The 27,396-nt window shown below is 32.0% G+C and overlaps 1 long non-coding RNA gene across 2 annotated transcripts in view; it reads right to left on the reverse strand.

Moving 5' to 3' along the window:
• The window catches only part of LOC148179120 (uncharacterized), a 78,212-nt gene that overhangs the window by 42,526 nt on the left and 8,290 nt on the right, over positions 1–27,396 (reverse strand). The window contains exon 2 of one of the 2 annotated variants that reach the window (XR_015769586.1): positions 10,001–10,171. The exons of the other annotated variant lie outside the window; for it this stretch is intronic. This is a non-coding gene — a long non-coding RNA (uncharacterized LOC148179120). The remainder of the gene's footprint in view (positions 1–10,000; positions 10,172–27,396) is intronic. 2 annotated transcript variants of the gene reach the window in all.

Here is a 27,396-nt window from a genome sequence, read left to right on the forward strand (position 1 = left end):
CGAACAGGTTGTTAGTCGCCTGAATTAACCGGAGATGGTCCAAATACCTGTGACATAAATCCAGAAATAATTACTACAAATTAACAATAAATTATCAAGATGTCTCACACAAATTTCGAGATGACCTCTATGACTCTGAGCACAGGAAAAAAACGACACATCCGTGATGATTAAAAGTAATGCGTGGGTTGTTATGCTTCATTTTACTGCTAAATTTGAAGCTATTTCTTCGTTCCATTTCGATGCTATAAATCTGTCATGAGCGCAGAGTGGTAGCAGTTTATAGCGTTAAATACTTTAATGTCAAAGGGAGCTTTCTCAACAGTTGGTTACATTTAATTGTGATTTTGTATGTTTGCTTTAATTTAATTGGATTTTTCGTTTGAGAAAACAGGAGTTTGATGTTCGTCGTGTCATGTCACGTTGAAGTCTCTCAGCTTAAATCCGTAATTTTCACAGATGCGCGTATCTGAACTGAATTTTCTTGTTACAATCTTAATAATATTCTTCAATTTAGTAAAATTTTTGTATTAAGGGACTTTTATCCGGCGAGTTCTAAAAACTCGAATTAGGGAAGAAACTTCCGTTAATCCCAAAGCTAAAGCTAATGCGATTTGTAAATTTATTCTAAAACACCAAAAATTGTGGTGGCTAATCTCTGCAATAAATCTTCGTATGTGTAAATCTGCGCTTATCGTAGGTGTACGAAGAAAAACAATTCAATTTTTCATCTTTCGTTTATCAAGCCGGAAGTTTCTTCGCAAATAATAGATGTTTTATTTATTCAGCCTTTAAATAGAAATCGAAGAGTTATTAGACTGCCTGCGGACGTAAAGATGTAATGCAATTTGCTGGTACTGGCGGATTGTCAATTTTGGAATTGCAGGTGCCAACGACGTGGGAGTGCCAGAGATCGGGTCGTCAGGTGAAAGTGTATGGTATGGATTGTGAGGATTTCCACAGCATCGCTTCGCACATACATGCATACATGCATATACGTCATATGTGGCATGCGCGGGCTAGCCTAAGTAATGGGCCTTCCCAGTGGGGCACTCATATATGATCGTGGGAACTAGTCGATGATTGTGACATTATTACCAATTAGGTATCACTTTTCTAACGATTCATTGTTTCCATAAAATAATTTTCCAATTCTAATCGAAAACGTCAAACGCTTATACCAATGAAGCATTAAACGTGTTCTCCATTCCATGGTAGATTTAATTCAAAAATTGATCCATGCACCTACTTCGACGTCGCAAGTTATTGTAGAGAGGAACTCATTAGACGGAAGAATGATTGAAATGTCCACCGCGAGAGCGCTACTGCAAGAGTAATGACCAGATACATTATAAAGTATGTTTAGACGATAGGGAAAGTCTGAAAAGTACAGATATCATTTGTTTTTCTCTTCAACTACTTCAAGCATCAATTCATATGAATTTCTAAAGTTGGAATTAGTCACGTTTCGAAATTTCGTATTACATTTAGCGCCTAGGAGCGATATAAATTATGATACTAAAAAAGTGCCGCTCTGCTTGCTGCTTGCTCTAATTCATCAGACTGCCAAAGATATTTCTTTTTATGAAATATGATGATGTTGAGTACATCAAACAAGCTGATTTGTTTGTAATCAAAGAACCAATGAGGCAAAACTTTTCGCAATTTGTTAGAAACACTAGCTTGATATTCCGAGCTCAACCGCACAAAAAACGATATAAATTGCTTTATATGCAATACATGCGTTTAGATGCAAGCTATCTTGTCAAGCTAACATTTTTATCTTTGTAGAAGTACATTAACGTGTTCAAAACTTGTTTAAAAATCTACAACATATGCGCAAGGTGTGATCTCTGTGCTCCTTGTTTAACTATTATTAATCAAATGTGATATATGCTTAATACATAACAGGATTATATATTTTCCACAATTATATTTGCAGATTACTTGGATCGTTTGAATCTCACTTAAACCTGGAGATTAACTGCAACATATATTTAAAATTTAGTGTTTCCTCCTGCTTACGCTATTTTTTCTCTTTACCTACAAACGATGCAGTTCACAGTTTCACACATTAGCTATTTATATATGAAAATATAAATCACGTCTAATTTAATTTAAATAGTAATGTAAGTGAGGAGCGCCCTCTTTAGGCAATCCCACTGCGCTGTGACTCACACCTGTAGGTGATATAGATGTTAGCGGAGGTGTGAGAATAATACACATACATTAAAAGATTAATCTAATTTGTAATACGAACTGTGTACCAGCTAATAATTTTATTTATTCATGAACCATTAAATTAAAGTGGTGTTCTCAGCATTGTAAATCAGGACAATTTTAGTGGTACGAACGTTAAATTTACGACATTTTTTCACGCTGCAAAGATAATGTAAAAATAAACAAACGTTGCTGCCAATAGAAGGGAAATATCTGCAGAATATATAAAAGGGTTTAAAGAAACATTTTAACAAATGTCATATGTGTGTTAAACTCGTTTTAACTCTTTACTGTAAACGCAATTGACATACATCTAGTAAATTTTATGGCCACATTATGAGAGGGCCGGGCAGTAACTAATCCTTGCGATTGGGGACCATAAATGAGCACGAAATGAGTCCGGACCTATTCAACCATCGGTCAACCCTCTACCTAGAAATTTGTCGGCTGCTGTTTACAACACCCAGTTTTATTTCTATGGGTGGTTTGACTTAAGCCATAAAATGTTTACTAGGTATATGTCAACTGAGGTTACTATATATTCTCTTTTATGTTTACTTTCTTGGTTTAATTTAATTTATTTCAAAATATCCTAATACTTCAGATTTATCAAATGCTGGAAATTTAAGTATTTCTGCTTCATAACTTTGTATCTTGTCGGTTTACAACTAATATTTTAAAAGTTCTTTGGATTCTCTAGAATATTTCAATTCAAATCTTTATATCTAAACTTGGACTATCTATTATTGTGTCCAATTCCTTTGTGCTTGAATCAGAATTATAATCGTTTTTTGGATATCTCAGATTCTTCAGTTATTTTGATTTTTCAACTACTTACTCATTTATTTACGGTTTTTAATGACGTCTTGTATAGATCTTATTTTTTTAGATTGTTTAGATTTTTTTTTTCTCACAATTTTTCAGAATTTTTTTTTCTATTACCAACTTTTAGATTCATTCGTTTTTAAGACTATTTTTTAACTGAGGAATTTAGAGACTTTAGATTCCTTGGATGCTTTATTCAATCGTTCAAGTTCGTTACGTTCTTCAGATCTTTCTAAAATGTTTTTTTCCTAGTTTTTTCAGATAGGTACGCAATTTTAGTTTGTGGGCAAATTAACACTTACAGTTTTTAAAAATTTGAAATAATAGTCTAATGTCCTGAAACTCTAAACATACACATTTTGATTTGTGTAGATTTTCTAAATATGCTATATTTCAGGAATTATTATTAAACGTTTGTCTCTATTTATAATACAGTATACTCTCAATAATTTGAAACTCAAGGGACCTGGCAAAAGTTTCAAATTATCGAGAGTTCAAAATATAGTGTATCAAATAATCGAGAGAAAGACAAGAAAAAATTTAAATAAACTAGAGTTTAAAGACAACCAGACAATAATCAGAATAAAACAAACCAATCATAGAAGAGAGCGTAAAATCCACTAATTCCAATTCCACTTTAACAAAATATCGCAAATCTAATATTTTGTAAGCTATTAATTAAGCAGATTTATAACACAACGAAACTTCCAAGAACCCTTTATTAAAAGACATAAGTCAAAAAAATGTAAACTCTGATTTTAAAGCTGCAATGGAATTTTTAAGAATGACTTGTTCAGAAGTTTTCTGTTTTTCTTGAACGCCCACGCGACGGACTTCAAATTAACGAGAGTTCAGGAGGGAAAAATTCAAACTATAGAGTGTTGGCGGCAAATTAGTTCTTGATTTTCCTTCAATTTAACGAGGGGATCAAAATACAATAAAAATTTTCAATTTATTGAGAGAAATCAAAGGGACCGAGAAAAAACTTCCGTAAATAAACAAAAGTTGCATGAAATCCGCGCGCTTTACTTATCAGAGACACCTTTAGCTTAAAATCGTTCGTTCTCACGACCAACCCAGTTTCGTTCTTTTATCACCTTGATTGTCACTTTCTGATAAATTTACGTTGATCGTTGCACAAACAATGAAACATAATTATAACAGTCTTCGAACCGTTTGTTATGACTTATGACTTATAACTTATAAACAGAACTGAAAAATTTAGGACTATAAATCAGACCTCAGTGCTCACAAAAAGAGTTTCCTATTTTTTCCAGACTGCTAATTTGAGTACCTAAAGGTTTCTTGACGTTAGTGAACTTTAATCTAAAGCAAAATCATTTAAATGCCGTTCAAAGTGGATTTTTTCTTGAGCACAAAAGCCATTTAACTGTCTGTAGTAGACCCACCTATATTTACACTTCGTAGACACGATTGACCGTGTGAAAAACGATAAAGTATGTGCAAAAACAATACTGATTCAATATGACATTGCACATTCATGTCCTTCATATCGACGGGTGGCCCACATGTAGTTCTCGAGTTCAATACCGCTAGAGTAATAAGATTATACGTTAAAAAAAATATAATTTCGTCGGAATTTTTCGCCGCCCCAAATTCGGTGTGGGTCCTCACAAAAGCCCGACCCTGTCAAGTTCGAGCTACATTGTCTCCACATTAGCAGGCTTGTACGTTGATTGTATGTCGGTGACCACAAACACACGATAAATTAGATATCCAACTTAAACATGGAATACATTTTTAAATCCATATCAGATTTGAGGTCTGTATCAATCATGGTGTCTAATTCAAGCGAAACATTAGGTAAGCATCACTAAAAAATTTAAGAAGTTTACGAACTATTTCTGGGCATATTCAAATTACAAATAAAATGGAATGTGAAACTAGAATTTGAAACTGTTAAACCACCACCATAGACGAAAAGCTTCCATAAAACCAAGCTTGGATTAATTGAATTTTATCGGTATGCGAAAAATTCTCATAGGTGAGACGAATGAAATGCATAAAATTCATCTGAAAGGATACTTTTGCACCAACTTAGTAACTATGCAAATAAAGTAAAAAGAACAAACTAGTGTAAACACATAAATCAAGGCAAATCCGTAAAAATTCAATCGTGCTACCCGACTCCACGTCGTGATATTTAGACAGCTAAACACAATCTACAAAACGTTTGTCTATATTACCACGTACGTAGATAATGTTATTAAACAACTTAAATAAATTTCACCAACACACTGGGTCAATTTTTGTATAAAATTTTTCTTGGTACGGTCTCATCTTGACATCGGATGAACAAATGTAATATTGACAAAGAAAGTTGACGACAATAGAAGATAATTGGCAACTTTCATTATCTTCACAGTGATACAAATAATATGAAGCGTCTGGCGTTTGTTTTTCGAATTTCACCATAGATCTGAGATGTAGTTCACATATACACGGTGGTTTCAAGGTAAAGATATATTCAAACAGTATTGCTCTTCATGCTTTATTAAAAAGTAAAGGTACTTTTTAAGCCGTGACGATCACTGATGCAACAGCGTAATGTAAAGCTTTTAATAAATATGTAGCAATGACTTGAAATGAAAAACTGCATAAAGCGTGATCAAAGTATATCTTTTTGTGTGAGATTTTTTAACTGTTGGTTGAACTATATGGCATTAGAATGTAGTTATTATACATACGGTTGACCCAATAATTTTATAAATGAGATTCAATCTCGTAAGAAATTATATATTTAAAATAACATGACCGCATTGAATTATTAATAATATTTAAGTGTTCATCTTTGTGTGGCAATTTATCTTGTCATAATCGGTATCTCACACTAAGTGAACGATATCTCATTTATCAAATAAACCAATCACTCAGGTTTCACAGCCCATCAGTTGAACTGTTTTCAACATCAATCACCATCCGTTGGATAAGAGCATTTCACAGTTTGTTCTCTACTCACAGAACACAAATAATTTCCCTCCAGAAACCTTTGACCCATACATAATACAGTATTATAATTTAAAACTGCAATCTTGGAATGACACTGACATCTTTTGAAATATCTAAGAACTTTCACCTCATCCTCAATTGTTAATGGTCTTCGATTCGCATTATATGCGATACGGTTTGCCTTCCAAGAACCGATTTGTGTGAGGAAGCTGAATCGATCGCGGTTGCTGCTGAGATGTCGCCAACGAAAAGCACTAACGTCATTTTAACTGATTTGTATTCGATGCTATGTTGTGTTATACTGAGATCTCTATAAGGCGGCAATAACACGTAACAATAAAAACGACGTTAGCTTTATGGTCTAGCATGCCCACATTAAATTCACATTGATTATATAAGGAAAAACCAGAACAGCTTCACTTGTTGATTTCGAGTCGGCGACATCTTCGTGTTCAAATTTTGTTAACTTTGTAAAAATGCTACGTTGCGTTGTCATTGTACTCACTGGTGAGGGATTTACACCTATGTTGCGCAAAAATAAGTATTTGCAGATTCCAGAGATCTTTTTTCGGAAAGGACGTTTCCAATGCTCAAACTCGATGACTTTTGACAAATGATGCGAATTCTTCAATATGCGAAGATTAATGTTCTGTAAAACATGTAGCTATCCAAAGGATCAAATCATTGCTCTATTTCTGAGATTTTTTATTTGTTTTGAGCTCTACAGTGCCGTTAAAATTTATTATCGTAGTTGTAATAATTATTGTGCTACTTAATAAATTGATTTGTTTTTAACAAGAAAAACTGAACAGAAAGAGCAGTTCAAAAAAACAGCTGCAGGTTTCATCAGTCGGACAACGAGCTTTGTTTAGTTGAATTTAAGTAGCGGTTAACAGAAATTTAAATTCGCCACCAAAATGTTTTAACTACGTTTCAATATTTATTTAATATTTAATTATTATTTATTATTTAATAAATTGTATGCCCCATTCGCTGATAAATTAATTGCACTTCAATGTTATCAAAATTTGTTTTAGTGCCAGAAAAACTTACGGCAATCATTTTAGTGCAAACAGGTTAAAATGCTCTTGTAAATACATATTTAATAAGCCAAAGTAAAGCAGAAAACACAAGTTAATGGATTTCAATTTTTTTCTCTAATTTTTATTGAATGAACCAATATTCTATTAACCACTGTTCAGCTACTTCAATCTATTACTTTAATACCTAATAATAATAAGTTAATAAGTAATTCCGCCTATAAATTAGCCTGAAAGATTATTTTAGCTTTTCCTGGCCTAATTTTTATTGGTTGTTATAGACAAGCGTTTTCATGTCTGTTTTCTGATCAATTACTTTAATATTGCATACTGACTCTCAACGATTAAAATAAATAGTCCTACATACATAAAATAAGAATTTGACAAATAATTTTGGCGGAAGCTCTTCAAAGGAATGTATTACCTTTTAAGCCATGATTTGTGATTTTTTAAACTGACCGTATGTAAATAAGGGAAGGTAATTTGAAATAATTTCTAATAATGAGAACGTAATATGCAGAAGCTCTTCCAGGTCATATACAGATGAAGGTCAATCAAAAATTTCTTCAAGTCTATAATTATGCTTAAGCCGACTCGATTTGGAGCAAATCCAGTAGCAAAATCTAATTTGGTAATGTAATTGAAATGCAAAGGAAAACATGTCATTACTTCATCATTTCTGTTTCAATTATCATGGAAGGAAGAATTTTGCTTGTCTTTGTTGTATGGAAGTGGTAAAGAGAAAAGCAAAAATTTGAGTTTCTGAAGAAAACTTGTAAATTTCCCGTAAAGTTTTGCGATTATCATTGCGAGTCAACCCCATTTCATCGTGAGAGAATGAATCCAATGATGATTGCTAGCCATTTGTCTGTTCACACGATTTGAACCCGAACTATTATAACCAATTATTTGGGTTGTGTTATACATATCACGCTTTGCCTGATATGGAGATGTAAACGTGAACACGTATCGGTAATCTTCCGCTGGTATGCAGAATAAAAACCTTCTCTGAACAAGGTTATTAAGTAAATACTATATTTACGCTCTACTATTGTACAATCTTTTATCACAAAAAACACTTGGTATTGTTGTTTGACCTTTAAAGATATTTCGGCCGGAACAATTTTAATGAAGAAGAACATTTCATTATATAAACGCGGAATTAAAAAGCACGCTCTATCATTATCAAAACGGTCTATTCCTCGGACATTGATAATGATTATGTTTTGAGGTAATAGGCATGAACTTCGGAAAAAAATTGACAGTCATTTGATGAATTCATAGCCATTATTTGATTACCTATTTCGCCGGTCTAGAATCGTGTGGAAACAATTTTTTTCGCGTTCCGCGGTGTAATTTTAGACTCATTTTCGGTCACTTTCAGGGAGATTTAACAAGAATTGTTTAACACAGCGGCAGTATAATTTATGGGAATGCGCAACATCGCATACTCAGTTCGATACTGTACATATACTTACCCATTGCTATAAATAAACGGTTAAGAACACAGAACAGCCCGACTGTCTGATCAACATTTGGATTAAATGTTAAACTGTAATACATTCTTTTAATTCTTGTAACTACGCGACTATGTGAGGCTTCTTCTTGGAAATGCAGTATTTTATTGTTATCAAACTGAACATTCAGACCAGAATCATGCTCTATAATTTTGTAAGTGCTAACAGGAGATTTTTATCTAGGTTCTCTGTTTGCTATAAATCCTATAAAATGTCATGCGACACTGGAAAGTAGAAGTTTGCAGAGAGACTTTTGAGAAAATTTGCAGATTCCTGCACGTGAAAATACACATGTTTTGTACCTGTAAAATTACATAAAAATATGACATGGAAGATGTACGCCTGAAAATCCACCGTGAAACTTTCTTTCATAAACTACTTAATTGGTTTTATTACCAGTTATCTGTAAAAGCCACTGCTTTCCAAGAAACTCCGTACAATAAAAACAAATCGCATTAAACATTTTGTAACACTTTTACTCAGGTAGGTCATATGTGATTTTTTTTGTGGCTTGTGTGGGTTTTCATACAAAACAATTTTATTGTTACGACTGGATTTTATACTTTTATATAAAAACATGCAAATATTTGCCTACAAACACTTCTTATTAAATTTTGTCCTGTGACTGAAAATAAAATGGTGAATAAATATTTAAAGATTAATAAAGCAGGAAGAATAGGAATATTAATATATTAAGAGTATCATTTGTTTCAAATAAATATGTAAATCTTAGGTAGTTTCATGTCACCTTGCTAATGTTTATGATGATTCCATAAACATTAGAAGATATTCCACGTATACACAATGCCTTGTAGTGATTTTGATTAGCAGATTTTACATAAAATTTAAATTTATAGAGGTTTTTTAATTCAATTATGTAAATGAAAAATTATATTTAAGAGCACTTTGGTTATTTATAGAAGGCGTAATAAAAATTTCGAAACATTACGTTTAATAAAATTTATAGACCATCTAAAGATATCATTAAATAAAAATTTCAAGTTCAAATTAGACTTAATTTTAACAGGATCGATAAAAGAAGAAAACATACAATAAAATTTATAGATGAGGCTCACATTCCGGGTGAGCACTTTCGAAATTATTTATATGCAGACATTACCTGATGCGTTTATACAATAAAAAACAACTTGTAATCTACAGGCTGTAAAGTTTAATGCCTGAAATTTATAGCATCGCACCTAATAAAGTATGTTTTAATGCAGCCGGTGGGTCATGAACTTTATATATTTAACAAAAATAGAACACCAGTTCTAAAAGGTGTATCAAAAATGTGGTAGATACTTCAGAACACCTGCGTTAATTACGGGAGTTTCGTATGTAGGAAACACTTTTATTGCCTTTAAAATAGCAATCTTCGATGCAAAATTAGATCGCTTTAATATAATTCAAACAAGTATTGACACTTACATACTTCTGGTAATAAAAGTCGACTGCTTTACGACGAATGAAACAAAATAATAGAAAAAATCATCCTGTTTGTAGCAGCGAGAGTAGGCAGCCAGTTTAACAAATGTCTCTGAGGTACCAGTACACTTCTCGATTTGTCGTCGCTCATCCCATAATTTACTTCAACAACTTCTGAAATAAAAAAAGATTTATGCAAAGTCAACAACACTTCCTGCAGTAACTTTACACGAGTCTTCAAGAAGTAACGTTTAGACTAGAATCTATTGACAACTTTGAAGGTTATTAGTTAACCTTTTGTTACATTACAAGATGTAAAAACAAATTTGCAATTAATTTTATTTCTTGATGAACTGTAACGCGTTTTGATTACAAAAAGACTGATGAAAATACAAATTCCAGCCGGAAAAAGTAATTCCGGTATAATTGCACTCCATATTAGGTGGAATCAGATTCTCGGCTTTTACTCGGTTGCATGTTAATACAATTATTATCTATGTAAAAGAAGTAGGCAATGGTGAATTTAAAATGAGAACTAAGTTGACAGGAATAACCACACAGATCATCATAAAAAGCACGTGACAAAAATGACATGTAAATTTGAGAAAAATTTTTCTAATAATTTTGGAATAAATTTTATACAGGCTGTCCCAGAACTCGTGACCCAGGAAAAAAAGGCTTTTGGAGGCAACAATTCTGAACCAAAATTTCGAATAAAAAATTTTTTAGCTCAAAAAATAATCGAGTTAAGACAAAAAAACAGTAGCCAAAAATTGCGTTATTATTGCATTCGTTTTTTGAATATTATTATACTTTTTACTTTTCAACACTTTCTACGTTTTGTATACAGGGTGATAAATAAAACGCGCTCATGTTCTTTTTTGAAAACATTGAAAAATTCTTTTTTGAAAACATTGAAAAATCTCCTATAAAACCAAGAAATGATACTTTTAGAAGTTTAAGAAACTTAATTTAAAGCACTTCTTTTTTTGATACAAAATCATTAACTGTAAAAATCTAATCTCTAACATTGTTATAAAATTTTTAACCAAATTGAGTTTGATCGTTTAAAAAGAAAGCTCCTAGCTTAGTTAAAAAGCACATATTATGTTTTGGTTTTCAATTTTGGGCTCAGGCTGCAACATGGGCGCCTGTATTTTGTCCTGTATTTTGCACGCCTCAAATACTGAAACTAATTTTTGATATTTTTTTTCAGATTAGTCCAGTTCTTTGCTTTGAATACTTTAGATTACGATTGTATAAAAAGAAAACGAAAAAGAAAAGAAAAGTTTTAGCATTCGATTCTTTTATGCGTTATTATTTCAGAATTAAGAAACATTCTATTTTCAGTCTACAAGTTTTCAAATCTCAGGTTTGACGACAAATATGTGAAAAATATAGATTTGTCAACTTCCGTCAAAAAAATTCAAAATGGATAAAGCAACTTAACGACTTCAGCCGATATTTTGAATTTGTCGTTATCCTTAAATTTTTCTGAATTTTAAATTTACTGCCACAGTCTACATTATATCAAATTTTTGTTTATTTGAATTGTTTAGTTGAATTGTTACTTTCAAAAAATAAATAAAATCACTAAATATTTTGAAATTTTTGAAAAAATGCAGATTAAAACAACTATTCGTTTTAAAATTTGAGGCTCACAGTATAAAAGTGATGAAGAGCAAGTCCAAGAAGTTAGTTTATGATACAATCAACTAAACATAAAACACACTCTTTTTACTAGATTTCTACATGTACGCATGCTAAGTGTACAAGTGGTAGCTGTTCAAATAATATATCACGTTCAGCTTCAGTACGAACTAAAATTTAATAGAGGAAGATCTGAAATATTGGATAGTGTTACCTTTCCGGTAGTTCGCGACGTGCTGTGAGAAAGCTGAAAACATGCCACACTTTATCGCTTTTACTAAGTTATTTTCATCCACATATAGCAACATTAGATATCACTTAAAGATTTAAAGCAACTCTACGACATGACTTTGTCCTGTACATCCTCCGACTATCTCGCAGAAAACGCAGCTAGAAAAAAATGATAAAAATGTTGTTAGAACGAATGTTTCTTTAAAAAATTTACTATTTTCCTGTAACTAACAGTCCTTGTAGCGCAATATAACCTCGAATGGTAATAAGACTGAAACCAATTTAATTTTATTGCTGATGAGTATTCTGTCAATAAAGATCTACAAGTGTGCTTGAGTTAGAATGGTATATTATAAAAGACAAATTATTCTTCGACAAAAATAAGAGTAATAAATCCAAGATACGAAGTAAGAGTTCCATAATTCTTATCGGCATCCTGGAAACGACCATCGAGATTATCGTATAGTAGCAAAGAGTACGGTAACAAGGTAAAAAAGGTAGTGGAGGTAGCAGCAATAGCCTTATCTTAACGGCGAGAAATTTTTTACTAGTACACACCTAGACGCTCCACAATGTAATGAGTCAATTACGGTATCCCATCAGATAACACAATGCGGACCAGGACACTACTTTATAATTACCAGGCGCTGCTCTGATACTTGCGGAATTTACATAAACACGATGGTTTAGATTCATTATCAGTACAAGGCCCGAACACGTCTTTATTGTTTCTTTAAATATATCCCAGTTTGTGCATACTCGTGTTATAATTAGCAGTTCCTTTGCCGCTAAATTACATCCTCTATTTACATTTTCTAATGAAGTTTTTTATCTGAATCTAGTCTGCCAGTGTTTGGCATGTTGTAAAATCATTAAATCTTCCATTACAATACGCACATTTATTGCAGCAAAAATTTGACACATGTTATTATACCTGACCGTTGACCTTAAAGAAACTTCTAACGCTATTAAACATCATGCTTTCACAAGACATTGTGTTTTATGCTTTTCAGTTCTAATAGCTTATGAGTTTTGGAATACTTCACGCAAACACCTACCTAAAACTACTTTTACTCATCAAAAATCTGAACTACTACTTAATTAAATCTACTTACTTTAATTGCTTTATTTTTCAAATACCGTTTAAATATCAATCCAATCGACCAAACACTCAACGCTACCTAACGAGTCTGTTACGTCTTTATAGGAAGACTAATAAAAGTAGTAAATATTTTAATAACATCGACTAATTAATTCTAATTATTTTTTCCATATTCTAGGCAATAAAACCATGTGTGCGGTATAATTATTGCTTAATAAAAACTTTTATCATTTTTTTACAAAGTGTTTTAAAGATTTGTTTGCTTAATTAATTACCTGCAATCATATGCAGTTATTGCGTATTTAACATTTAATGCCTGCTAACGGTGTGAATTTACACAATTAGAAACGCGCACTTTTAAACGCTCCACTAAATCAAAAAGTCAACGAAATTTAAAATTTTTGAAAACTTGGAAGTTGAAGTAACTGAACAGTAAGTAAAACACAAACTTCTGGTTCAGTAGGCAAACATATTCCCGAGCAATGCGGCGACAAGTTAAGCGGAAAATACGTTTAACCCATCTCTTATTAACTGTATAACCACAATAAATGTGTATTTCAAAATGCTCCACAGATTTTCCGCGCACGTGCTGCAACATTACGGATTCCCAACAGAGAAATGTTCACGGCCAATATGGACTAGACGTAAACTTCTGTCGCTTCTAGTCATCCCATGACAAGAATCTGGCGGCGTGTCTTGTGAACTAGATGATAGGAAATGACTTGTGAGTAAATACATTTATGGAGAAACCAGATGTTTGTGCGTGCATTTCCGTTTCTCTTTGTATTGCAAATTTATCGGCTTAGTTTACATCGCCTGTTTTTATAATCAATATTGGATTTAGACACATTAAACATCGTGTATTTATGAAGACAGGTCTATTCAAATTCAAATGATCGTTTTCTCATTTACGATAACTTTTATGTTGATACTTACCTAATGGTATACCCTGTGTTTAATTATACTCCATCCACTAAACATTTAACCTGTGATGTCAGTCTTTTTCGATATCCAGCACCTGTTGCTTTAGAGTTGTTGAGAAGCCAACACATGATTAAAGCGATTATTTGCGCAAAAATTAAGGTGTTTATTGCAAAATTGTAAAGTGCAGAAAATTTATAATGACATGAGAATAACGGATATTGGGATATTTTTGTTAAAGTATTGAAAGTGAAATTTATGATTTGGCTTCTAGGTATTAATATCCAATCTTTATGAGACGTAATAAATTTCTAAAAACAACATTCAACTTCGTTTTCAAAGAGAAAAGTGCGCGAAAAAGCAATTAAATTCTGACGTTGCGAAGCTGTTGAACGGCACATCAGGCGAAACTACTTTCGTTACAAGCAATTGCAGATTCTTTCCTCCGAATTTTTATGGGGGACTCTCCATTTTCATGGCAAAGCTTAATTTTTGAAAGAATTGTATTTTAATTAGACTAAAAATTAAAAAAATAGTGAAGCTGTTTGCAGGAGAGTTTGCCAATTTGGTTTGCTAGGATTCACATTGCATAATTTGTGAGCTTTGAGGAGACCAAATCATAACTTGTCAAAACTCACATTACAAACTGCAAACTGGAATCTGGAAAATCAATTATAAACCAAGAATTTTGTAGTCTAAGGCTTAGTAACACCACATTGTAACTTCGAAAACCTGAGCATATCGTGGACTTAAGTCGTTAAGTTACCAAGACCATTTTGAATTTTTTTGTCGGAGATGGATAAATCTTATTTTTTTTCATATTTGTCGTTAAATTTAATAATGAAAAATTTAGGGAATAAAAATATGTAGTGTTTTTTAATGAAATGGTAACATAAGAAATTATCCAACTTTTGCCCAAAATGGACTTAAAACAACTTAACCATTTAAACCAACGTTATGTAAAACAGTAAAAAAATATATGAACTGTATGAACAAATAGTCATTGAAAATAACTGTGGGTACTCGAGACTTTGATATTTTATATTCATCAAATGCTGAAACATTTTAGCTCTTGGAACTAGGCAATCTAAAAGGAAGTCAAGAAAAAGAAGTTGTGAGAAACCAACCTAATAATGGAAATGGAACAAAAGTGGCGAAATAGAAAAAACAATGAGAAACTGAAAAAAGAGAATTAAAAAAATAAATATAGAGTTGGAACCTAAAGAGAAATTCGATAATAATTAACCAAACTTTATTTTTTCCGCAAATATTTTTTGTAGGCGCCAAATTTAAAACGCGCCTTTGAAATTTTTTGTTCAACAACAATGCTGATTTTTTTAAGCTCTGGCAATTCTTGTAAATTGTAGGTGCATCAGCAATAATCTTGTTTTTCTTATTTTCAGTTCAGATTAGAAGATATTTCATTATAACTTTATGTTTTTCGTTATTATGTTTTACGATTACTAAAAAACTTGTCAGTTGCTTGTGGGACCATCTGTTAATCAAAATTGACATGTATCCATTACAAATATCTAATTTATCCCTTTCACATTCCGCTAATTTTTAAAATTGCTCTTTTGTAAATCGGTAAATTCTCTACAGAAAAAATGATGTATAGATGGGTTAGACTAAAACCATATTTATTAATAAAAGCTAGCCACGTCTGGAACAGAAAAGATGTAACTTTTTTTTAAATTTGTGACGCTTTATTACAATTTTGAAAATCGTCTTTCGTCAGTGTTGAACAGTCTGTAAAGAACTTTTTTGTTAAGTGGTCCTAGAAAATCTAAACACTTTTGAAATAGTCGTGTATCCTAAAATGATCAGAACTTATTTTATCTCGGTGGTTCTCCAGAAAATGTTAAACAATATTTCCTTTTCATGATTTCATTAAAAAATACGTGGATTATCCAAATTCAAAGTATTAGACAATCAAACTACTTCCGTTTTGCTTAATTTATGACGTGATAGAACAAATAAAGTAATCTCAATCTCTCAATTTAACACTTTTTTGTTCCCAATTTGGTACTTCATCGTTGCTATAATGATCCAAATTTGATCTTCATTAACTCATTCAGAAACGCAGTTATAAGTCCGTGTAACTCAAATGATTGTTCATTGTACGAAATTGCATCTTCAATATAACGGTGCAAAATACGTGTGTCGCACATCACTTGAGAGAACGGGAAGAGGATGGTAGCGTATTTTATGACCACAATAAGCAAAAATGTGTAGTCGAACGATTAATTTCCAGTAAATAAACAATTAATATCTAGCAAACATCAAGATTAATAATTGTTGGCATTACTAATGAACACACTTATCCATATTTCTTTCACAATTCTTTCTCCTTCAAATTCCTCTTCACTGTTATGTATGACAGCCACATACGTTAATCCAAAGCAATGCGAATGTTTGCCTATTCATTTTAATGACTTTATTATCTTTATAAACTCCGCTTGCAGGAAAGAATAGATTCATTAGTCATTACTCAGGCAAACTTAGAGGATCCACCTACTTGTTTAACATTTTTAACGCTATAAATTAATGTGGTTTTTAATTTGTTATTGAATCTACCCTTAATCTTAAGTGTTAGTCGCTCGTTCGCTTGGAATTCACCAGAAATGACAGCTTCCTAAGTATGTTGATAGTTCAGTTATGTTGAGTTAAAAATCCCAAATTTTTAACCTAATTAGTGCATCTTCCAAGAACGAAACTTAATTAATTTACTTGCATCCAATTAAAATAACGTCACGTTTTGAGAATCGGTTTGCAAACAACAGTATCTACCTAACGAATCCGGGAAGAGTTCTGGAATTCCACACGCCTATTTAAATATCAATGAATATACGTGATGTCGGCAAGTGGACGCGCCGATACCTCATTAATTAAATAAAACATGTCTAAGGTAAATCCAATAGGGAATTAAGTATTTGTCAACAACCGAGATTATGTGACAAAAACAACCATTGCCAATGAAACCGAGTCTAAGCCAAATACGGAAAAACACTGAATACCGACATCGCTGCTTAGACAGTAGATTAACCGAGTTCGAGTAATAAAACGCACGCGGCATCAAATGAAATCGCATGTCTCCGGGAACCGCTTCTATACTTTTGGAACACTTTATTTTAAGAAGTGAGCTTCTGCTTTTTATGTAAACACAATAAGCCATTGCAACCTTCTAAGAAAGCTGCTCGAGTGTGAGATGAATGTCATCGTTTTCTCTAAATGATATTCTTATTCGGATTTTTTTTTCTACTTTCACAAACGTAAATCTTCTACAATTTACTTCACGAAACAAAACATTAATTACTATAAAGTGGTTTTGTGTCAAATTTAAATCACTCAAGTGTTTTACTAAGCGAAATTAGCGACTGTCGCGCAATTGCTCACTTCCAATAGAAGAGAAACAATAACTTTTTTTAAGTAAACGCTTTCTCTATCATATGCAATATTTCCCTTCAAAATGTAATACAAACTTATTTTCATTTAACTTCAGATCTGTGAACTAAAGTGCCTGGATTCACCACATTTTTTTTTCATATTATTTGAGCTTTTCAGATACTTCTTTTCTGAATTTCTTACAGATCTTTTTAATATTGTTAAAGGAAAGATTTTGAGGCTCGTTTACATCATTTTCCATTTTCTCGTTTATCACATTACATATTTTATTTCTAGGATATGTTGTGAAAAAATTGTTATTTACATTCGAAAAACTGTAAGATGAACTGCTGAGCCGCAGGCAAATCATCTAAAACTGAATTAAAAATGTTCATCAATCGTATCAGACAATGCTTAACAACGTCACTTACAATTTTCGAATCTGCTAATGGCGTCACCAACAAGATTAAGTTTAATTGTTAACAACTCGTGAAAACACTAGGTACTTTTGTGTTTAATCTTTGTTGAGGTTAAAATTGCTTTCCTTTTAAAGGTCTCTGGACTTTTTGTCGCATTGCTGCAGCTTTTCAGCACTGATAGCGCAAAAGTGGAGTTGTTGTTGTCATGTCTGCAGCGAAAAGTGCTTTGCAATTCAAGAGACTAAAAAGATTACGGCTGAGTTGGTGTAAAATGAAAAAAAAATGAACAGAAAATTTGTTAAGTTAAGTAGGATAAGGAAATAGAGCAGGATGAAAAAAAAAGAAAATTAAGAAGTAATGTTTAAATAGAATAAGCGAGAAGCATCCTACACCTAAAATCAGCAAGCATTTTAAAGAACATACACTTTTACCCGAAAATTTGCTTTTCAAACTTTTCCAAACAGTTTGAAACAAACCACCAAGCATTGAGAAGAGCTTCATAAACCAGTACGCGTAATCAAATGGTTACCAAACGCAAACCAGTAATAATACTTGAGTTTCTACATTTGTAGCTTCTTTAGCTTTTTTCGTTTTTTCAGTTACCGTACAACTACAAACATTTTTCAGCATGTTATTGCCATTACAGCGTTGAGGACCCACATCTCTGTTCCGATAAGGGAACTACCCAGAAAATAATATTAAATAAGCAAACACGGGAATCGTGAAACTTGAAGTAAATTGGAATCATTATTTTACAGTAAAGCCATTCAAACTGTTTTAAACGAACGAGAAACAATATGAACAGTATAATAAGATTTTATTTTACAGCCCATTGCTCCGTTGCGTGTTAATAGATATTAACAAAACACCACAACAACTCGTGGGAAGTTAAAATATTTTATTATTTTGCGTCTTCATCAGTTGATTCAGATCAAAACACAAAAACTCCATTACGTTTTCTGGAGATGTAGGTTAATTAAAATTGTATGCGTTCGTAAAATTTGCAAGTGCATTGACAAATAAGAAAAACTTCTTGTTTTTCTAGTCTAGTTTAGTATTCAGTTAGTGGCAATTTTAATCAAGATTACTTCACATGAGGTGAGAGAAGCTACGCACCATCATTACCATCAATAATTTAGTTCATAACTAACAGCTTGGCAATCAATTTCTATGGGAACAAGAACTTAGAACAATTTTGAATATACTATGTCTGAACGAATATACTATTTTGAGTTACAATTTATCACTCATCTACATTCAAAAAAAAATAATTCGAAAACTTGATTTATTACTACAGACTTTAATGAATGATTTTGCGACGCAAGTATCAAAGTACGATCGCAACCGGTAAGGAATTACGACATTTGTGAGCCATATTATTTATTACTGTTAGCTTGTTTTATGACTATAGTTGGTGAAGATGCACATGCTAGTTTCTAGGGATCTAATTTTTATTTTTTATCTGAAAGGTCACTTGGGGTTAGTGAAACAATGAACAGTTTTATTGTTTTCTTCGGTGGCACCGGAGTGAGATGAACGTGGTTGTTAAAATTTTATAAAAATCTGTATTGTAACTGGTTTTAAATGGAAAAGATATAATTCACTTTAATTGCTTTTTTCTTAACCCCGCGTTATATAGAGAATTTACTGTATGACAAATTAGTGTGCTCTATAAATACAAATTCTCTCGTTTCAAGCATAACTTGTCGGCAGGCATTTCTCTATTCCGAGAATTGGCAGATTGTTGATACACCAATTTAATTAGTGAAGATTTACTCACAATCAGATTCGTTCATGATAAAGACCGTTTAAATTTAACCTTCCTGTTTCTAGGTAAACGACAATTCAAGTAAAGCATCAACGTGCGTGGGAACTCTGTACATGCAGATTTTTCGTTGATTTCTATCTAAATATAATCTGGGTTAGTCTGGTTATCGGCTCTGTGAAAGGCATTAAGATTATCATATATCCTCATGCGACATTCTCTAAAATTGGTGGAATCCGGCTTGAAACAATAACACGAATAGAGAATAATTGTACAAACATAAAACACAAATGCTTAGCAAAAACTAATGTTTTTGTTTATTGAGATGTTAGTGTAACAAAAACTCCCTCACGGACCTTGATTACATTTAAATCTCTGTTATTTTTTTATACTGGAAATAATCATCTGGAAACAATTCTACGTGTGAATCTTCGAGATATATTTGTACGTTCGTGATCTAATATTACCTTTTTTGCCGACGTAATAATCTACTTCCTCTATAATTATATGTCAAAGCAGTTTTAAGATACATAAGACAGTATTACAATTTAGAGTAAAACCAAGTTAATCTGGCCGCAATGTGTTAAAGTTGATGACAAAGACGTGAGAAAATTTGCTTTAGCCTAATTTTGTCCAAAATTGGGCACAAAGCTGAGTGGGAGATATTCGTTGCATTCGGGAAATGTTTTTAAGGCTTGTAAAACTTTAATTATTAATTAAAACCATGATTGATGCGTCAAAAGTGAAGATTTGATGTCGAATTTTCTATCACACTCCGAACTTTTTCAAACTGAAGCAGATTCAAAATGACTTTTAATCCCACAGACTATCAAACTCAAAATTTTTAATTTACGTTTTTGGTATTAAATTTGTACATGTTTAATGTTTTTTGTTATCAAATTTACGTGTGAAAAAAAATTATTGTAAAACTTATACATTTTAAGTTATTCAAAAATGTACATCAATTTTTTTTTTTATTTATTTGGATTTATTTAATCGGATACATTCTGGCGTTGACGTTGTATTTTCAAGATTTTGGATTCGAGGACGGTTTAACACTTAAAATTTTGAATAATTTTCTTGGTAGCTTTATTTTTCAATTTTTCATTTCAATCATAAGTATCAATTATTTAATCAATAAGTACATATTTATTCTAACACGACAATAAACTAAAAAAAATCAATTTAACGTAGTTAGCCATTTATACAAATAGGTATTACTGATATAACTGAAAATTAATGTTTAATTTTCCTTCAAGCAACAAAATTGATTGTTTACTCATCTCATAAACTTCTGACACATATTTATTATTATTAATCATAACTCAATGTTACAACATTCAATACTTTATTATTACAGAATTTGTCCTTTATTTAAAATAATTGCTATTATTGTTCTTGGTAATGGTAAAGGTATTACTTATATTGGATGTTTTTGAATGATGCTGAGTGATGTAACAAAATGATGAATGCCTTTAGGCTTGATGTTTTTTAGTGGCGATGGATCAAGACAACTTTAATAAATTCTGTGTTTTTTCAAATACTGACATCTGAAAAGGGAAAAATGAATCTGGGCTACGGCGTAACCTTTGACTCTGAATTTCTCAGATAATTTGAGACTAGAGAATTTGATTTTGAAAACTCGTTAGTGGCTCCATCTCGTAACTCGAACTGTACAAAAATTTCAGGTTACGCGCTCATTAATATGCAACGATATTGTATTTCTTCAATTTTTTTTAATCGATACATCACAACTACTAACAAAATAACGATTTTTTTCTTGTTATTCGGAGGAATTACCGTTAAGCAGCAATACTGAAGCAATGCATTTAGTTTAGCCAAAAATATGAATATTAGCTTCGTCGTAGATTGCCCACGTTGTTAAGATGCCTAAAACAAATATTCATTAATTCGTTACAAGTTAATCTTTAGTGGGTGGAGACAAGATATCACGATAAGACCTAAAAGAATTGTCGGTTTTAGTGCCCACCCATGATATCGACCAAGATCCACTTGATTTTATTTATGGTTACAGTAATATAAGAATAATTGCCATGACTCCGCCTTTCGTGCCATTATTTGTAAGAATCATGCAGAGAATACTACAGCTGTTAGTATTTAAACCATATTTTATTATTGTGATGAAACTATCACACTTATACCATAGAAACGAAGGTTTAATATTATTTACTTTATTACAAACGTATGCGCATATTTTAACATTTTTTTAACGTTTCATTTCATATTCAATGTATTTAAATGCATCCAATTTTTAGTTATAATAGTAAGATGTTGATGTGTTTGCATATTACTTTTTATGAATGTGACATAACATTTTTAATGGCAATCGATAAAAGATCCAAGCACTATTATCGGATATTCCTAGAACGCGCATCTGTTCTTCAAACCTACAACTGTCTCAATTCTCTAGGCGAGTGTGAAATACTTAGTTTCTTTTATTTTGCAAGAGCAATAAATAGAATAACTACTGCTATAATCATAGTGTTACACATACAAATTACGACATTGACTATCTAAGGACAACACAAGAAGTAGATGAACATTGTACATGGTAAAATTACTTCAGATTTGACAGAATTACGATTATTTAATTCTTACTTTATAGGAGCATTATGACTTGAAGAATTTGATTCTAATGTTGATCCTTTATATATGAACTCAGTTTGCAGTTTTTATGAACCACATTACAGTCGCAGTGAGACTATTTATGTTTCAGCTTTTTATCAACTCTTATTTCTACAGAGAACCTATATTTGATTAAAAATAACACTATATAAAGCAAGTTATTTAACATACTGTTTGAAGAGACAAACATTTTTTTTTTAATTTCTATATAGTCAACACATTTGAAACAAGACTGGTTGATCTGTACAATCGTCATAAAAACTTGATAAATTTAGCTTTATCGGTATAATCAGCAATCACTACAGAAACTTTCATTGCTTTTAATTACTTAGCTTAAGTGCGGTACTTATTGGAATCGCTTGATTTATAATGTTTCAGACCAAAACTGTAAAATGTTTTACAACCTTCACTTATGTGAAATGATCTAAGCAGTTATAATAATAATTAACGAGAAAAAACTTGATACCGCCAATTTATTGTTTTTATTATAGATAATTTAGCGTAATTTTAACAAGAATTTATAATAATCATACCTGACTAGCATTAAAATGCATTAGAAACAATCTTTGTGAAAGTGATCGACCACATTATGATCTAAAACTTATCATGAAGTGGTAATACCAGAAACGTTGATAATTTAATTCTAGCACTCATCGACGAACAAGTGATATTACATTTATTATCTTCACATACTTTGCAACGGGTTTAATACCATTTACAACTAAATTAGATTTTCTAAATGTCAGATATTTTGCTCTGTGGTCATTTAACTTGCAAATAAGTTGAGGTGCTGTTGTTACTTTTCGCAACTGGGCTAGACTATTTAAATTTAAGTGCCATATCGTACAATAAAATTCTAAAAAATTGATTATAAAAATTGGGTATAATTTCGCAACGTTTTAGAAGAAAATATTTTTAATAATTTATAATTTCAAAACGAAATTGTATCAGAATATGTTAAGCGCGACATTTGCTATAATAAAATTCTTTTTTTATTGCATAACTTACCTTCGGAAACTGTAATTTATCGCTGACAGATCTAGAGCCGGATATATCGTTCTAAAAGGACAGAACAATTTTTAATTTCAATAAACAAATTTTGTATTCATTCTTTATAAATACTTGGTGAGGAGAGTGTACGCAGCTGAAAGAAAATTCTAATTGCTTTGTGGTAATTATTTTGCAATAAGATGAGCTACCGTGAGTACCTATAAATAAGAAATGAGAATCTCGTAGAACTATGCATTTGTAAGTAATGGCAAATTGTAATCGCAAAGGTTAACTTGTCAAGTTTTTTGATGATCTCATTTCAATATTTGTTATTGCATTTTATTACTTGTTCATTAGTGGTTTAAAAATGAACAGCGAAAGGAATAGGAATTGTTTGAATTGAACCGTCAAGGTTTCAATAAGTTTTGTTGCACTATGCAGTGGGTTACGGTTTATCAAATATGTATAAATAAATCTGTGAGCATGTAGTGTTTAATCGACGTGATTTTTCTACTTGGACAATTGTGTAACTTAGCATGTAAGTACACTTTTCGTGATGAAATCCTGTATTTATTATACTTGAAACTTGTTTTCACATTCAAGGTTGTGCTCATCCTTAATTAATATGCGGGACAGAAAACCGTAATATAATTTATGTAGAGCTCCCACAAAAACCTTGACATTTTTGAACCGCAATTAATACTAAAAGAATGTCAAGAAATAAGTATATTAAAAATTTAATGCGTATGGTAATCACGAGAAAAACTATATAAATATCGGTACATTACCGGATTAAAAACTACAAAAACCCGGAGAAATGTACTCTAGTTAAGTTTATTAAATTCTCTGCCTTTCACGTTGCACTAAAAGTTATAATGTATAACAGATTTTATTCAATAAATTTTTACACAAGTAGAAGCACAACGATTACTAAAAGTAAAAGGTAACAGGCTCCTTTCGCGGATGTGCTCCAGCTGAAATCGCTTCTATAGAGGTAGCAAAATAATGATTCACCACTTCACTAATTTATAATTAATAAACACAATTAGTACTAGAATTAGAAATACTTTTTACAATTAAAAAAACTGCATAGATATAGATATGTATTTAGAAAGATCCACCCGCGTGTGGTGTCATTTTGGTGGACACACTTCAACATAATCAAAACATCAGCTTATCCTCACTTAAATTCTGCTTTCGTGCTTCAGGCTAGAAATTTGTCGGCATTTGGTCTTTAACCCGAGAAATCATTTGTAGTACAAGTTTATAATTATCTTTTACGAGTGCAAATTCACATATATTTTGCCGGTCACGTAAAAATACGTTTTTTCAACTTTACGATTAATTGGCGTCAAATGGGATGTTGAAATTCAGGTTTCAACTGGGAAGTTGTCATTTTATTTCTTATGACCTTTTTGAAATAAAAGTTGAGGCGAAATAGGAAATTACTTCTTAACCTGATTTGAGTGGGTACTGTACTTTTTAACAGTAATTCGTATTCAATTTCGATGCCTTTAATAAATATGGTTCGAGAACTCGTGGCCTTTTCTGACCTGCCATAGAGTTTAATTTAAATCTTAAATTTATATACAGGGTGTTTCAGAATTCACGCCCCAGAGAAAGGGCTTATGGAGACAACAATTCTGAACCAAAATTTTGAAACTAAAATTTTTTAGCTTAAAAAATAATCAAAATAAGACGAAAAAACGGAGCAAATTCCGAAGCTAAACAGAATTTGAAAATTGGTAACTATGGACACATACTATCATCCATTGGTCCGATGACATTACACTCTCGTTGCCTAGGAAATTGGGATGGCCTTTTACTCCACTTCTAGAATAAGCTTTCGGAATTGGTTGTTAATTTTTTATTCTTTCTCGAATTCTATTACATTATACTAACATTGTATTGTATTTTATACATTCTATTAACATTGTCAATTTTTGTTTTGAAATTTACCATCTGTATTGCTGTCGGTACCCTCCCTTAGTCTCTGGGGCGCGAGTTCTTGGACACTATGTATACGCTGAAATCAAATTTTTTGGAATTTAAAGAAAACATTCTTTAAGACTGTGTGAATGTTTTCTCAGGTTTTGGAGTTATAAATTTAGATTCCCTAAGTTTTAAATTTTTAGATAATTGTAATAAAAATTATGAAATTTAAAAAATTTTAAGATTGAATTCAAAGTTCTTTCTTGGAGTTCCAACTGTTTTAGGCCCTAAGCTTGCTACACTGAAAATAAAATTATATTCGTAATAATTAACTTGAGAAGTGAGTGAGAGCTTTAGAGTTCTTTAAAATCGGCAAAATTTGTGGCATTTTTAAATTCTAGGATTTCTATTTTGGACACAGCATTTTAAAATTGTTAGATAACTTTTAAGTTGTTAAAGCCTCTTTTTCTCAGGTTAGCAGGTTTTTACGTTACTAAACTCAAAGAATCTTCCACCATTCTAGAAATTATTTTTTTTCAAACACCACAAAAGCTAATTAAATCAGTAAATAAATAACAATAAGGTGCGATCAAGGAAAGAAATTAGAAATAAATTTCTTTGCAGCGCCCTCTAATTGCAAGTAGGAACGAAATGTAGTCCTATTCAAATATTATTCAGTCTAATGCAGAAAATAAGGCATAATAGTAAAATTTGATGCCGTCTTGTTGATTGTTTCGATTTTTATCTTTCACAGGTTTTGCATTGTAAACTTTGGTCAAAAAGTGGTCTAGGGACTCTTTTTTTTATTCAAAAGTCGGTAATATGAACGAAATCACTTAAAAAGGAAAATAATGAGATTTGAAATCGGAAAAAAACATCTTTTGACAGCGTCAACTATCAATTTAATTTATTCAATGGTCGATTAAACCTGTGGGATTAGATTTAGTCTCTGACTATATTGTCTAATCCAGAATTAAGTCATTTCTGCAAACCAAATTCGTTTAGTCTGTGCTATAGTTTAGAACTAAATTTTAGTCACGAAAAAATGAAAACCAAATCAGTTCTTAGATTTTCAGGCTTTCAGTTTCAGATTTTTTAGTCTTCAGGTTCTTGGATCTCCAAGAGGATTAAGGGGATTTTAGATTGTGCGACTTTCGACGTAGTGAAGTTTTCAAACATATTTTTTAAATTTAGTGTTCTGGAAGATATATCCTGCATTTTGTTATGGTAGCATGTTAAGCAAAGGTCAAGTATTTAAATATATTGTCACGTTGGCCGAAAAATCAAAAGTCTCGCTTGTAACAATAACAATTTTATTGTGCACTATGAACACTCTCGTACTTCACAATTACAACACTTTTCAGGATTTCCAAATACTAGACTATCTACAATCCTATCACTACTCCCCTATATACAGATATTCCCCTACCACTAGCCTAATGCTGGAGCGTTGCGAGAATATTCGGGAGTTCCGCGTATGAATAAGAATTATTCCATGAATCGCTCGCTCTAGAGCAGAGCGGAACGTTCCAGCGCTGGCGCTCGAAGCTTCCAGAATCTTCTCGTAACAATATTTTTACATACAAATTCTTGTAAAATGATATGAGATTCATTTCATGCAATGCCGGGAAGATTATCCGCCATATCCTTTTCAATTTCATTCTGAATATTCCCTCCAATTAGACGACTTATGAGCACCTCGGTTTTTCTCCTTATCAAAGCTTTAGTCACCACGAAGCCGCGTAAGTCGGTAGTAATCTCTCTCTCCCGCAAGTAGGTTCAGTCACCCAGCATTGTTTCCTCTATTTATGATCCTAGTTGGGATTTATTACTCGATCGTTGTCTACGAAGAACCATCTTCGCATAACAGTTGTTCCGATAATCATCCCTGGTTTATGTACGCGGCGGGCCCCGAAGAACAACCAGCATCCAGAGCAGGAAACGTGCAATTACTAAGCAATGGACAAATTAATTGGTGACTGGTTCGTCGCAATTCAGCAATAAATATTACAGCGACCGGTCCAGAGACATTCAATGCAGATTTATACCCTGAAGCGTTATGTGGTTGAGCTACCAAATGCCATAACTGTTATATTTTACTTTTAGTCTTGTTTGATAAATTTAGTAATGCGTTTATTTGTACAGGAGATAATAAGCGTTGTCAAGATTTTTACAGGTATGTTAAGAAGCCATAAAGCGTTATTTTATAATCTTGCATAAGGATTCAGCCTTGTAATAGACAACATAACCTATAGCTCATAGCTACGAAGAGTTTAACACCAATAAGAGTAATCAGAGGAGAAAAACAATATTCCCATTTAATAGTGGTGTGGTTAAATCTCAGTTGATAAAGCACGCT

The sequence above is a fragment of the Gnatocerus cornutus genome, chromosome 2 (genome assembly GCF_029298725.1).
Source record: "Gnatocerus cornutus isolate USDA-ARS CGAHR chromosome 2, icGnaCorn1.1, whole genome shotgun sequence".
Classification (NCBI taxonomy): Eukaryota; Metazoa; Arthropoda; class Insecta; order Coleoptera; family Tenebrionidae; genus Gnatocerus; species Gnatocerus cornutus.